This window comes from Augochlora pura, chromosome 2, assembly GCF_028453695.1.
Source record: "Augochlora pura isolate Apur16 chromosome 2, APUR_v2.2.1, whole genome shotgun sequence".
NCBI classification, from domain to species: Eukaryota; Metazoa; Arthropoda; class Insecta; order Hymenoptera; family Halictidae; genus Augochlora; species Augochlora pura.
In genome coordinates, this window is record NC_135773.1 from 7,790,749 (window position 1) to 7,806,544 (window position 15,796).

General features: G+C 39.7%; 1 protein-coding gene across 4 annotated transcripts in view; it reads right to left on the reverse strand.

Annotated features, from left to right (window-relative positions):
• Positions 1-15,796, reverse strand: part of Kek5 (leucine-rich repeat, immunoglobulin-like domain-containing kekkon 5 protein) — a 653,304-nt gene that overhangs the window by 392,299 nt on the left and 245,209 nt on the right. For all 4 annotated transcript variants that reach the window (XM_078188237.1, XM_078188226.1, XM_078188258.1 and 1 more), the window contains one exon: positions 5,883-5,934. The gene's annotated coding sequence lies outside the window, so the exon portion shown is untranslated. The remainder of the gene's footprint in view (positions 1-5,882; positions 5,935-15,796) is intronic.

Sequence of the window (15,796 nt, forward strand, 5' to 3'; positions counted from 1 at the left end):
GGGATCTTTAAATGTTGAACAGCAACGCGATCCACGGCCGATAGTTACACCGGCGGCTAGGCGACTGAAATATCGTCGAAAATAATTCAACCGTGCCGGCGCGGCGGATCGGTGTCGACTGGGCACCCGCGCGCGCGCCGACACGGTCGGAAACCGGGTCGCTCTAATAACATGAATAATAGGTGTCACAGAGGATGGTCACGCAATCCTAATGGCTTTATCGACACGACGTATCGCGGGAAACAATGTAGGCATTCCGGGGGTGTGATTATAATCTCATAACGAAATAGTGTCGTTCATCTTCGCTAATCACGATCCCGTGTGTCGCCCGGTGTTTGAGGAACTCCGCGAGCGCGCGCGCCCGAGGGGCGCAACGCGACGCGGATTAGACAAATTGTTGGCAAACCTCTTCAATCGTTCCACGCGCGCGATTCCCCGGTCGCTATCGGCCGACCGGAAAATGTGAACCCTTCGCGCACGGAACCGTTTTCACGCCTGAAATAATTTGTCTGGAATTATAGGTGTTTTATTTTAGATTTTATTAGGTCAGGGTGCATTTTAAGCATGTGAAATTGATTCCCATGATTTTATATAACATTTATGCTTTTAATAATTTTTTATTGTCTGAACTTTGTAAAAATAATTTTCGGAGATGATGTGTCAATTTTAGTGGTGCCTCAGAGTCGTCACTCGAGGAAAAAGGGTTAACTTTAAATAGAATTGTTTGTAATTGTTATGTTTACCGCTTGCGAGTTTTGTGGTTAAGTTTATATATTGTATGTTAACAAATACGTATAGTAATACGTGCAGTATATTAATCTACACTGCTTCTATATTATGTATATAATATATGTGTATAATATGCTGTATACATTATATAACTATATTATATAATATTGAGTACTGTACATAACTACACTATTATTTATAAAAGAATAATAGGATAATATAGCAATACAGCACAAAAATACAACAACATACGAATATGATAAAATATATCAATTAGATCGTTAACAACCCCTTATAATATAGCAAATTATAATATATATTATAATAATAATATAACTACATATTATATAATAATAATATAACTACATATTATATTGCAATAATAATATAACTACATATTATATTGCAATAATAATATAACTAGATATTATATTGCAATAATAATATAACTACATATTATATTGCAATAATAATATAATAAAAAGATAATATAATATATTATAACCTAACATATAACATAGATCATTAACAACCCTTAACATACCAATATACAGTGACACAAAAATACAACAATACACCAACATAATAAAATACATCACTTGGCCCGTTAACAACCCCTTGATCACAAATACTTTATAACAATCCAATAAACACAGATTAAATTCGCGTTAATTCACTGATAATCGACCAACAATCCAATCAGAACCTTTAATCGTCACAATGCAACCAGTGCCCGAATCTCTCCCGCTTTCAATTCGAGCTGTAAAAGTAATCCGCTCGCAATCGAGTTTCGCAGTAAAATTTGTCAGAAATTAGAAGCGTCGCCGTTACCATCTCTCTGCTTTACGCTCGGCGCGAGTCGTCCGAACATTTTCTTTACGAGGTGTTCTTAGTACGGCCATTGCGCGATGTCGCATCCTCAATACCGCGGGCCCGTCGAGGCGATGCATTTGCATAACGATCGCCACTATGGAAACACAAACTGCGTCGTAAATAGACCATCGCGGACTGATCTGGACGACGGCGGCACGTTGCTACGTCTGCCCGCGTGTCATTAGCTTCGCAATCTGTTCGACGTGCTTGACAATTAATTCCACGGCCGCTTGGAAAAATTAATCCAGAGAGGATTTGATCGTGACAATAGAATATAAATCTTGACACAATTGGCGATGCTTTAATAAAAATGTTTAAATAGCAGAGCTAAATTGTACGTAAAGTGTTAGACAATCAACAGGTAAAAATTCCTCGCGGAATTGTTCGCAAATATGTTAACCCTTTGCACTCTGACATCGCTGAAAATTGCTATACCGCGCTTCAAAATAATTTGTAAATTATTGTATTTGTTAGTGATTAAGAAATTATTATAAATGTAATTGCTATGCTTATGACTTAATTTAATACTGTAATATATAGTATTTCGAGTTAAAATGGTTCCAAGATAGACAACGAATCGTCGTACTGATAATAGACAAAATTAGACAACTCTTTAACAATCACAATACCAGCGTCTTTCCGCATATTAAATATTTAATATTATATATAAAGTTTAAATATTAAATTAAATTTATTGTGGACATGAGATGAAGTACGTGTATTGCAAGCTCATAGCTAAAAGTATCGAAAGCCATATAAACTGTATAACTACTATTAATATTAATTAATTAATTAACTACTTGTTAATATTAAACGCAGATAAATAAGGAATAAAAATAAAAGGATTGCTGCAAAAGCAGTAAAATATAGAATCGCGTATTCCTCGCAATCACACTGTTCCCTCCACCACAGCTTATTCTAGGTCAAACGAATCCTTCGCTCTAGTTTTACAACGCGAGAGGGGATCGATACTTGTGCAACTTTCAAGGTCCGGCAGCCATTCTTTCACCTAACAATTTAACATAAATCGAACACACCTGGACTCTCAACGTATCATTACAATATTTCACTAACATTTGTTATCCCTTTTCTCACCAACATTTATTAGCTCTTTTCTAACTAACATTTATTAGCTCTTCTCTCACTAACATTTATTATCTCTTTTCTAACTAACATTTACTATCCCTTCTCTCACTAACATTTATTATTCCCTTTTCTCTCACTAACATTTATTATTCCCTTTTCTCTCACTAACATTTATTATACCTTTTCTCACTAACATTTATTAGCTCCTTTCTCGCGAACGTTTCGATCAGAATTTAAAAATTGATCGCTCGTTACCGTTGTCGTCGCCGGAGACACGGAACGAGTGCATCAGGAAATGCGCCGGCTTTGGATGAGTTAATTAAGTTAGAATGACGTGAACGAGAGCATCGACTTGAACGAAAAAGCTTGCCGGTCGCGCACGCCGAAGAACCCGAATGAATCGCGCGCGTCGCTTATCATAATTTCATACGAGAGCCAATTAAAAAGTTGTTCGCGTAGCTAAGTTTCCGGCGGAGTTATTAAAAACTTTTCCTTCGCGGGGGAAACGTTCCGCTTCGAGGAGTCTATAACGAAAATAGACAATTTTCAAGGATACAGTAAATCCGCTCCGATTGTCCCACGGATTGCAGACGGAATGGGACGACTTGGCAAGAGGAGATGCTGTTATTTATATTATTTGTGTTTTTTATCATATATTTTGTTATTTATAGTAACAGTATTATGGTAACAGCTACGTTGTTTTTAGTTATATTGTTCATAGTTGAATTCTTTATAATTTCACCATTTGTAGTTATTTTATTTATAGTTACACGACTTAAAGTTATGGTTTATGGTTATGATATTTGTAGTTGCATTGTTTGTAGTTATATTATTTATAGTTACATGATTTAAAATTGTAATATTTCTAGTTATAACTTTTCACTACTCAAACTATAGCATAGACGATTGGTAAAATTCGACTAACGATAACTTCGCGAAAAATTGTTATAAAATAATGAATTATTTTTTAAATTAAAGCTTGGAACTTCTACTTTAAGACTACGTTCCTAGATTTCAAGTTTGATGCACCATCATTGTTATAACTTTTTATATAAGTGACCATGTTTATCGCATCGTAAATTGCCTGAAATACACGGACATAATAAAACCTTGTATAAATTTTTCAGAGACGCTGTTTACAATATAGCCTGTTCCCTTTTTCATAAAATATACCGAGAAAAATTGTTAAAAAATCGAGCGATCGACAAAATAATCAAACATTTAACCGGTCATCGAAATAGTCTATCGGACGCGCAGAGAGCTACATTTCGCCGGTCACAAAACGCGGCGCGCGACAAACAGCTTAAGGATATTGGTGCATGAGCAAAAAGGCTCGTGAATGTTTATGAATTAGCCGACGTCAAATCTGGGAACGATGTTCGAGGACGTCGACGGCGTGCAAGAAACAGCAATGGGAATGTTTTGGGTCGCTCGCGATAGTAGGTTTAGCGGACGATCGAGTCGTTCGCAGGGGGGAGGGGGGGACGAGGAGACGGGGCGAGGAAAAATAGAGGCGACGCCACGGGAAACCAATATCATGCCAACGAAATCGATACCGGCTAAATAAATATTGTTCGAGGAGGCTACCGAATTGACAGCGAGTCTCCTCCGTTGAGTGCACGAACGGAATATTTATTCCGCGGATGCTGGAAAACGAAAGCGTCGCGCACCGCGCGTAGAAGGGCGGCCACGCCCCCCCCCCCCGCCCCCCTTGCGACGGAACGTTGTATCTTATATCGATAAATCGTGTCGTCGTTGCTCAAACACCCCGGGTACGGTTCGATGGAGCTGTTGGCCCCGATAAGCTTATCAATATGTGTCGATAAATATCGGTATCGCCCGGGCTGACCAATAAGCGCCCATCGACTCGGAACGTTAATATTGGGATATGATAAGATACACCCGTCTCCGTGTTGCTGTTATACCGGGAACGACGACCGTGGCAGACTGTTGCCATTGTTGTGCAATCGAACAAGGGGAGGCCTGTTTCGTCCCGGTTAATTATGAGTGGTCAGATTTATGGTGGGTGGTCCCCGTTTTATAGCTTTTTGATGGGTTATGGTGTATAGGGTGGTCTATAGAAATTTGGTATTTTCTGGTATTTCTGAGATTCGGTATTTTTTGGTATTTTTGAAATTTGGTATTTTTTGGTATTTCTGAAATTTGTAAATATTTGGATAGTAATTGTAAATTGTGAATGTGTAGATAATAATGATAAAGCTAGTAAATGTTGATAATATTGATAAAGGTAATGAATGTAAATAATATTGACAGATGTATTTAATGTAGATAATAATAATAAATGTAACCAATGTAAATATAAAATAACAATAATAAATAACATAGTATAGTATATAATAATTTGTTAATTATCATGTAATTAATATTCAAGTACCAACATTTATATTATCATATTTATTTATATATACATACTCAAGTACTCGATACACGATACATATACAAAGTCTCTAAAAATCATAGGAATTTTGTATGAAACAATTTATTACTCAATGCATATTTTAAAAATTGCAAGAAATGAACCAGTTGCATAAACCACCCTATATTCGTTTTATATTTACAGCTACAATCTTTCAATTAGTATACTCTTCTTGACCAGTTCCATCATCTTTCCAAATAATTATTCTTTATTTATTATTATATATTCCTTACTTAATTATTTCCCTAACAACAGAATATAAAAGAAATTTGATATTCACCTTCATTATTTATTGCTACGTTACACACATTTCGATCACAACCTTAAAACAATTCGTTTCGAAAGGAATCAACACGTAAGAGCGGACCAATCTGCATTGGCGTAGGCTGTGCGAACCGCGCGCAATTTTAACAGCGCGGCCAGTCGAGAGGGCGCTTGAAATAGTTCGTCCGCCGCCCCCCCCCCCCCCCCCCCCCAACCGGATTCCATCAAAATTGTCCCGCAACAAGTTTCCCTTCCCCGAATTACGCCGCCACAATATCCCCAAGATCGTGTAAGGAAATGCAATAATCGATCTATTACGATCTTGTTACAGGTAATACCGTCGGGTTAATTGTTCCGTGCCCTGAAATCGATATTCCATCGGATACTATCGTCGAAACGATACTTCAACGGTAGTTCGCGCCGCGCGTTGTTACGGGGTTACCGAAGCCAAACGGGGAGATCTTGCCGGAATTTTCGGCATAGCGTTACTCACCTCATAACACGCCGGCCAGGGTATACGGGAAGATCGCCTTCGATGAACACACCTGCAACAAGGATAGAATATTCTCAGGATATATCATTTGGTATATTATTGAAACGGGGTATTTAATTAATTTCTATTTTTATTTAAATTTAACATAGAATATTATAACATTATTATATAATAATATTGAAGCTTACAGTAGTATAACCTAACACTTTTATCTCGATAATAGGTAATAAATAAATTGGCTACCATAACCACTGATTAACGGATTATTAATTAGATATAAAGGACCATATAGTTGCATATTTATAGCCTACTATAGGTTACTAAAGTGTTAATATATTATATTATTATAATATACCATATTTCCCAAGGAACTTTGTCATATCGAAAGAACAATCGCAAACAGTGGATTCTTTCTTTAGAACAGAATTAATATCTCCGTATTATCACGATTTACAAGAACACGCGTCTCACTCGGCGAAAAGTTGCCCGGCTCATTAAACCGCGTGCCTTTTTCCGCGCGTAATTGTTAATCCGAACGACTTCCCCCATTCGACACCCGATATATCGACTACCGATTCTTTCGTTGCGTCGCCACCGGAACCAGCTAATGGACGGCATTCGGAACTAATTCGACGCGGAGTCATCGAATGCTTGACACTTTTTAATGCCGGCTCGATGCCCGCGAATCGGTTTTTATCTCGAACACCGCCGCCGCGCTTTCATCGGCGTATCGACCTGCCGCGGCCCGAGTTTTCTCGAAACGATGGAAAACCTCGGCCACGCTGGCTGCTACTACGAAGCAGTCAAAATATTGCTGTAGCCCTCCGTCCAAGCATTGTTCATCGACCAAATGATATCGTGTTTAGCAACTAGATCGTTCCGTCTGCAAGTGAGACCCCGGCTATCATGACGCGTTCATTGAATTTTGTTGTTCGATCTATTCACAGGCATTGCTGCATACATATATCTATCCAATCGCATTAAAAAGCCGATTTAAAAAATATCCGAAAAAATTATATAAAAATACCTCAATAATAGATAACAATTTACTAGTTGCCATGACAATCTATTCAAAGACTACCAATCGCATTAAAAATTCGATTTAAGAGATATCTGTCATTGAAGTGTTAATAACAAAAAAGAAACACTCGTTGATCTTCTATTGTTCTTTACAATCTCAAAAATCATTTCTAACTTCCGCGGCGTCTCTGACCAATCAAACACCCCTCTTTAACCCTTTCAAATATGAAGAACCAACGACAACCATCCTTCGCTAATAACAAGTACATAACTCCACAGCATAATAAAAGAAGTAAAGCTCGCAGACTCCGCGACACGTGTTCATCAATTTCCGGCAAAGTTACCACAGCCCGTTCACGTAAATATTATCGGGGCGCCGTTCGCGCGGCGTTATTCGACGCCGCGGCCAGAAATTCCCCGGGCCGCGCGTTCGCCTTTGCCGTCGAGGAAGCATCTCTTTCACGGGAACGGGGGGTTCCCGCCAAAGACACCGTCGTGCCCACGTAGCGCATTACTCGAATGCTCGCGAACTGTTTGAAAGGCGGGCGGGCAGCAGAAAGGGGCGGAGGGGAGGGAACGTCGGAAAACTGCGGAGCAATGCGAGCTCCTTTTCTATTGGACGATCTATCGTTCCCGCGGTTTCGTCTCGGATCGCGGGGAACGCTCTCGCCCGACCGCACCGAAAATATTCTCTCCCCGGCCCCGGGCAGAGAGGAAGGAGAAGAGAGAAACGGGAGAGGAGGAAGCATCCGCCCGGGGGGGGGGGGGGGGGGGGAGCCCACGGAACAATATTTTCCCCGTCATAAAACACAACAAAAGCGGCGTTCCGCCTCGTCTCGATTATTATGATGTGCGAGCAGCAGCAGCGTCCGGGCTACGATGCGCCGAACCGTGCCCGCGACTAACCCCTCCCCGCGAACCTCCTCCCCACCCCTCGCGAAACATTTTCAGCGGCGACGGTCCTCGACGGACGCTTTAACAACATGTTTTAAGCCGGTGTGCTCGGCAACACCGTGTTTACGCACCTGCTGCAGCTTGTTCGGAAATTGCTCTTCCATCCCCCCCGTAGGAGCGCGTTCGATTTTTTACGGATTTTTTCGAGAATATAAAAGTAAAAATATAAATCTCACTTTACATAGAACCCTTTCCTTTTCCTACATACTTTTTAATACAGTGACACGACGATTGAAACTTACAGTATAATTGGCGCGATAACGGTCGACGTTATAACGCGCGAACAGTACATAGATTCTAACGCGTAGATGTAACGTTCCGATAACGGAGGTTCCGTTAGCAGTTCTCCGGAAAGGGCCGCGTTAAACACGGGCGCGCAGGTAGCGTTAACGAGAATGGCGATTCTTCGCGAATTAATTCGAGCGTATGATCATTCGCATCTTACGGTTTCAGAGCAGTCGTTACGTTTAATTTCTGAGGGCATCGTGACCCGGTTACAGCATCCCCATCCTCCATCCCCCTAGTCCTCTCTCTCTCTCTCCCTCTTATCACTAGCCTCTCCCTCTTTCTCTCTTTTACTGTCTGTATCTCTTTCTTTCTGTCTTTGCCTCTCTTTCTCTAGGTTTTTAGGTTTCTCTCTTTCTGCCTGTGTCTTTCTCTATCTCTCTTTCTCTAGATTTACAGATTTCTCTCCTTCTTTTTCTGTCTTTCTTGCTCTTTTTCTTTCTCTATTTCTTTTCCTCTAGGTTTCTTGGTCTCTCTCTTTTTTCTCTGTCTCTCTTGTTTTTTCCCCTAGGTTTCTCTCTTTCTTTCCCTATCTCTAGATTTACAGGTTTTTCTCCTTCTTTTTCTGTCTTTCTTTCTCTAGGTCTATAGGTCTCTCTCTTTCTTCTTCTGTCTCTCTTGCTCTTTTTCTCTAGGTTTCTCTCCTTCTTTCTCTATCTCTCTTTCTCTAGATTTACAGATTTCTCTCCTTCTTTTTCTGTCTTTCTTGCTCTTTTTCTTTCTCTATTTCTTTTCCTCTAGGTTTCTTGGTCTCTCTCTTTTTTTCTCTGTCTCCCTTACTCTGTTTCTCTAGGTCTCTCTCACTCTTCCTATGTCTCTATTTCTCTCACAATCTCTTCTTCCTTTCTCTTAGCTTCTTCCTCTCTCTCTCTCTTTTCTCCCTTGGGCATCACTGTCTCTCTCTTCCTCTGCCTTTCTTCCTCTCTATATCTTTTGCTGCTGCTCCTTTCTCTCTTCAATTCTCTTACTCTCTTTTACTCTCTCTCTCTCTCTCTCTCTCTCTCTCTCTCACTGTCTCTCAATCTTTTTCCCTCTCTAGCTCTCACTCTTTTTCTCCTGTCTTTCTCTCGTCTGTCTGTCCTATTTCTGTCTCTCTCTCGCTATCTCTCTGTCTCTCTCTCTCTTACTCTATCTCTCTCTCTCGCTTTATCTCTCTGCCACCGTCCCTCTCGGCCGCACTCCAACGCTCGTTATTACACCGGAGAAGAACGGTTGATCCACTCGACAGTTGGAGGCAGCCACAGCTGCACCGGCTCCGTATATCTCTGTTCCACCCCCTTGGGCTGTGCAACTGCTGGCTGTAGCTCGCCCGCCCTCGTTCATGAGAATTGTATATTTCGACGGAGCATCTGACGCCAACCCGATCGCCTTCGAATTTGCACATTCGTTCATCTTTTATTCTATCTCGACCCCGCCCTCGATCCACCCCTCTCCCCACCACCACCGCGAACTTTTCTTATTTCGCCACGGCTAACCCCCGGCCAAAGCCGGCGATCTTTTTCTTCGACCCTCCACGCCATCCGGCGATATAAGGCTCTCACCTGCTGACCCTCCGCCTTTATCGGGGTGTTGACACCGAACGCGATACGACGGATTTCTTTGGTGAACGTTGTAGATACTTCTTACACCCTCTTGTTACGATTTACAACCCATTTGTTACGAGTACACACCTTTAACATTTGTTACGATTTACAACCACTTTGTTACGAGTATACACCTTTAACCTTTGTTACGATTTCCAATCCTTTATTACCAGCATATTTCCTTATTAAGATTACACCCCTTTATCATGGCTTGAGAATTCGGAGGTGATTTTTATCTAGGCGACGATCATCTGTGAGTTATACTTACTAATATTGTTGTAAAAAGTCGAAAGTATGTTTCTTTAGCAACCCTGTCTGCATCGCGATTTTTTTATTAAATTTTGTATGTTAAATAGTCTAGGTTATGTCGGAAATATTTGTGACTTTGAAGAGACTGAATAGAAGAGATATGACAATAACAATAACTCTTGAAATATAGTAGATATGAAGACTTTTAGGACGGCGCCATAACCTCAAAAATTGAAAGGACTTTTTCGGTTAGAGGACAATTGGAAAGCAAACTTATAATCTCATATTAATATTTTTAATAACTATATTTAACATTCTTATATTGCTTACCAAACGCAAAAAATATTAACCCTTTAACAAAGGTTGAAATTATCGCCAGCTAAAAATTAAAATATTTCAACCACTTTTACTAAAAACTCGCTGAACCCTACAGACCCTATCTCCTTCCCCCTATACCCTTCCACCCTTTAAATCTTGATCAGCCATTTCCTCGACATACGCAACAACGAACCCTTTGGTTTCGACTCCTCGTTCGCATAATTTCTCCTAGTTACCTAGAGAAACAGCCCCGATACTGCAGCTCGTCGCGCGCGGGTTTGTTTTACCGTCGATCGATGAAACGCGTGTTTTCTTCTTCTTCGCCTCCCCGTCCGCGCCCCCCCCCCCCCTTTGCCATGCTTTATTTTCTTTATTGTCTTATTTTAACGACCCCTTCGTGCTCCTGGGCGTGGACGGGCTGACATAATTTTCATGAATGCTTCGTCTGCGTCGGGGGAACCAAGGACTTCTTGTAACCGCCGCCGTGTCGTCGTTACGGAGCCCGAGCAGAATGGAGACAAGGTCGGGAGAGTCAGCATTTCTGCGTAGTATTTTTAGAGCGCGCCACATTTTATCAATGACCGTGCGTTGATATTCGACGTAATAACACAGGGGGAAGGGGCTTGCCAAGCTTTGGTCTAACCGAGCTTTAAGCAGCCGAAATATTTTTGACAACGCTATGGTTAACCCGTTGCTGTACTTTAACGAGTCCTGACGAAGATTTGTAACAATAAACTGTGAAGTATGACTGTTCATCCATTCCTTTAAGAAGAAATAAAATTTTATTCTCTTGTCACCGATATTTAAACATTTGACTGGACGTAAGCGCGCAATGATTATAAAATTCCATTTTCCGACCGAAAATATTCTAATCGCAATAATTGTAAAGGAAATGGTACGGCAAGGGGTTGAAAACGACCGGTTAAAAATGACTGGCTAAAGCGTACGGGTTAAAACCGTCTGCGATCTTTATTTCACAATTATTAGAACAGTAATGGCGCCGCCTCAGTGGTGAGTTACTTAACCAGTTCATTTATTGGGCCGTCCTTACCGATTAAAGTTACAAAGATGTTATATCCTACTCCGCCACTTTAATTCTAATTGGATAATGATAAAAATAATATTAATGATAATTGGATTTATTACTGATATTATTATTAATATTATTATTATTGTAACTGTCCTCACAATAACTCAACGAGAATAATCCCTGCGTTATTGCTATTATTAAGTTGGAAACTATGAAACGGGCGTTTTCGTCTAGTCTGTGTACAGCTGCAGCGCCCGTTTCATAGTTTCCAACCTGATACATCGTCAAATATCATTGCACGAGAATGTCATCTCATTGACAAGACCTAGCACCTGGACCCGATTAAACAGGCACTTAGACACACATTAGGAACACCATAGGACCCGAAAACCAAGCAGAACAAATACCACCCTCGAAACTAAAATGAAGCAGTCGTCCACCAAACCTTACGGTGCAACCTTATTTATTATTACGTTATTTCCCACACTCTACGAATATCCTATGAAACTCTGTTCAAGCATACCTAGTCTAGGCTATACCTTGGCTTGGTAGTCTAGCGACAATAACAATCGAATAGCTAGCAAATGTACCCCATAAGTATCCTATTACATCGAGGCCGACCGGTGGTATCGTTCGCCACGTTGAAAGATGTAAATTACCGTCTCCGTCGTATGCGTCGACGCGGCGGAAACTCGCGTGCTGGTTAGAATAAAGTGTCGCGGAACGCCGGGGGTAAGCAAATTTTGAGCTTTTACATATTTTTTATCCGCGAACTAGTGCGCGCCTGCCGCTAAAAGTACAAGTGCTTTTATGAATATTTTATTTTATACGAGGCGAGCTCAGATTTGCTAAGCTCGTAACAGGGCCTTGCTGCGTGCTGAAATTGTTGAACGATTCTTTTTTTCTTTTTCTTTTCCTTTTTGTTATTTTTATTTTAGTAACAAGGGATGCGTTCTCGGCTACTTTCTAGATTCCCCGTTGTAACTCACTTTTTTTCGACTTTAATCGCGCTGTCGCGAACGCGATGCGACAGACACAACTTTTCCGCCATGTTGCGACGTTTGCTTTTATCTTGTTCCGCGGTATTGTTTAACCGGCGGCTACGAGCTCGGTTTCTTTTACGTTGCGGTGGATTGTAGTTTCGACTTTGTTAAAGCTATATAAATAAGTGGGTAATAATAATTATAAGGTTAATTAATAAGAACTGTAGTAATAGTAGTAGTAATAATAATAGTAATAATAATTGTAGTAAAAAAGTAGTAATAGTAATAATAATAATAATGATGTTATAATAATAACAGTAGTAATAATAGTAATGGTAGTATAATAATAGTAACAATAATGGTAATGATAGTATAATATTTTTAGTAATAATAATAATAGTAATAATAGTAGTAGTAATACGTCTGATAGCTATCCTGAGACCGTAAAAACAATAGTAACAATAACAATACAAAATTTTAAAATTGCATAAATTATAAACAAAAAGATCCACCATCTCTATAAGACTTCATACGTCTCACAATCATACAACATTTTACAACTCTCAAGCCTCCGCGTAATCGCAAATTTTTTACCAAAAACGTCACCCACAAAATGCAAAAATCTACATATTAAAAATTGCTCAACTAATCACAGTTTCCCTTACAGCAAAGCAACAGCTCTCGTAGCTTTTCTCCATCTCGGGACACGGATCCGTTTTGTCACCGGCCAGCGGAACGTGAGGCCATTTTTAACGTCGTCCCGAACACAGTCCGGCAGTCGATACACGAGAATCGACGAGGTTCTTTCGTCCGAGGAACGCCACTTAGGTATTAGAATCGAGTCCGCCGGTGATACACGGTTCTTCCTTCGGTTACACATCAGCCTTAGTGCCGTTTGGCAGCCTGCCCATCTCCGTGGCGCCCCTATAAGTCTCCACTGTAGAGTGTACCAATGCGAGGATCCATCCCCCCTTCTAGCTCGCCCCCCCCCTCCCCACCTCTCTAGCGTTCGAGATGCAGGACGCTTGTGATTATGAACAGAACTCGGTCCCCGCGAAATTTTTCAACTTTCTGCTGAATCGCGCGACAAATTGTCCGCCTCGCTTGCGGTTCCACCCCTCGGACTATTACTCACCCGGTTGCGCACCGGGGGAAGAGCCACCCGGACATTTTCGACGCAAACAACCAGTTATGCTCGCGCAGATCCGCCGCCGCGTGGTACCGTTCAGATTATTCTCGGTCAACCTTCGTCCCGAACTGTGACAATTTGACACATAAAGCGACCGCGTTTTCAACAAAATCCATGCTGATTTCGATGGTTTCGTGGACCTCGGATTTACTTGATTCTCTGGGAGGAGGGCGTTTGTGATAATGGTGAGAAAGTTGAGGCGATAGGAATGAGGGTGGTAAAAATTAAGATAATGAGAATGAGGATAGTAAGAATGGAAATAATAAGAATAAAAATAGTAAGAATGAGAATACTGAAATTAAAAATAATGAGAATGAAAATAGTAAGAATGAGAATACTAAAATTAAAAATAATGAGAATGAAAATAATATGGATGAGAATAATAAGAATAAAAATAATATGGAACAGAATAATAAAAATTAAAATAATATGGAACAGAATAACAAAAATAAAAATAATAAAAATGAGAGTAGTAAGAATAAAAATAATAAAACTGGGAATAATAAGAATAAAAATAATAAAACTGAGAATAGTAAGAATAAAAATAATCAAAGCCAAAATAGAAAAAATAATGACATTAACAGTAATAATAAAAATAGAATTTCTAAGACGTATTTAGTGGTATATACTTGTTTCCTTTAAATGTTTAACGAGTCGCGAGACGCCCGCAATGCGTCAAACAGGAATCTCGATGTACAAGTTCACAACAGAGTTTATTCTCCGCGCGATAACATTTTCATCAGTTCTGTCGGCGACGCCGTACTTCCACCGGTAATTTCATCGATTTCTAACCAGACTTCCCTCCGGTTTCGATTTCACGCCTGCGTGGAACCTAATTAGCCTTAACAAAAGATGAAAATTGAATTGAGAGAGAGAGAGAGAGAGACTCTCTCTCTTCCCGTGATCGACGGTCTGTTGACATTTTATTATAGGAGAGAGAGAGGAGCCGAAGCAGGCACGGATTCATGTGCAGAGGGGAGCAGAGACCAAGGGAGAGGACGGTTTGGATAACCTTTTTCACACCGGAAGGACAAGATTCGATCTGTCGCCTCGACTCTATGAAATGATCCGAAAAATGTCAACCTGTCTTACTCGGCGTTCGACACGGTGCTCGACGACACTTGTATCTCGTCACCGGTGTCTCTTGCGTCCTCCGAATTTTGGCGCAGCGATGAGCACAGTATAAACGTGATAAAATAAATATTTATAATATCAGAAATAATATTAGAATAATTTAAGTTTATTTTTTTAATTACAGAAAAAGGAGAAAAATCTAAGTGTAAGTGTTATAATTTTAAAAAGCATGTTATACTAATTGATGTCCATAATTATTGACGTTTTATATTAATATTGTTTTTTACTAATATTGTTCGTTCTTGGTAATTATTTAAGTTTATTTCTTGGATTGTAGAAAAAAAGGTAAAAATTGAAATATATGTGGTGTAATTTTAAAAAACACGTTATATAAATTGTTGTTCATAATTATTGACGTTTTATATTAATATTGTCCTTTCTTCGTATTTTAAGTAATATCTCACGTTAAATAATCGAAATGAAAATTTTCTCTAATTTTCTCGAATCAGAGAAAATTCCGTGCAACTAGAATGTTTATTTTCTTGAAAATCGCAGCGTACGAATTTTGTTTAATTTTGAAACGCAACAAAATTTCTGCGCAACGCGGATCTATTTATTCTCTGGGATAACTTTTTTTTTTGAGTTAACTCTTTCGCGGAATTTCAGAGGATAAATAGACAGACGTGGCAGCGAAATTTCGTTGCGAATTAAACAAAACTGGTATGGTTTTATGAACAAAGAAATACGCATAATATTATATAATATAAAAGCGTGCGGAAATTATAATTCAATTTGAATTTTGTCCGCGAATGGTATTTTTATTAAAACATATTCTTTTTCTAAGGAAAAAGGAAACGTTCGTTTGCAACGATCGTTAAAGCAATGGTGACATGTTGGAACTTGGTAACATCGGAGAACGCATTTGTAACATTCGTTGATTGTATTAACAACTGTTTTACGTAACTATTGTAGATAAAAACCTGGGCGCATTTTGTTGCGGACATTTTCAATCCCGCCGTGCCCGAACGAGTTAAAGTAGTTTTCGCGGCAAGTTTGGATTGCCGATGGTTAACCCTTTTCACTCGAGTGTCAATAACCCTGTTCACAATTATCTTTGTTAATAAACCTGTCTGTACCCTTGTTAATAATTTTGTTAATAATTAATTCTGTTAACAACTCTGTCAATAATTAATTCTATTAAAAACCCTATTAATAACTCTGTCAATAAT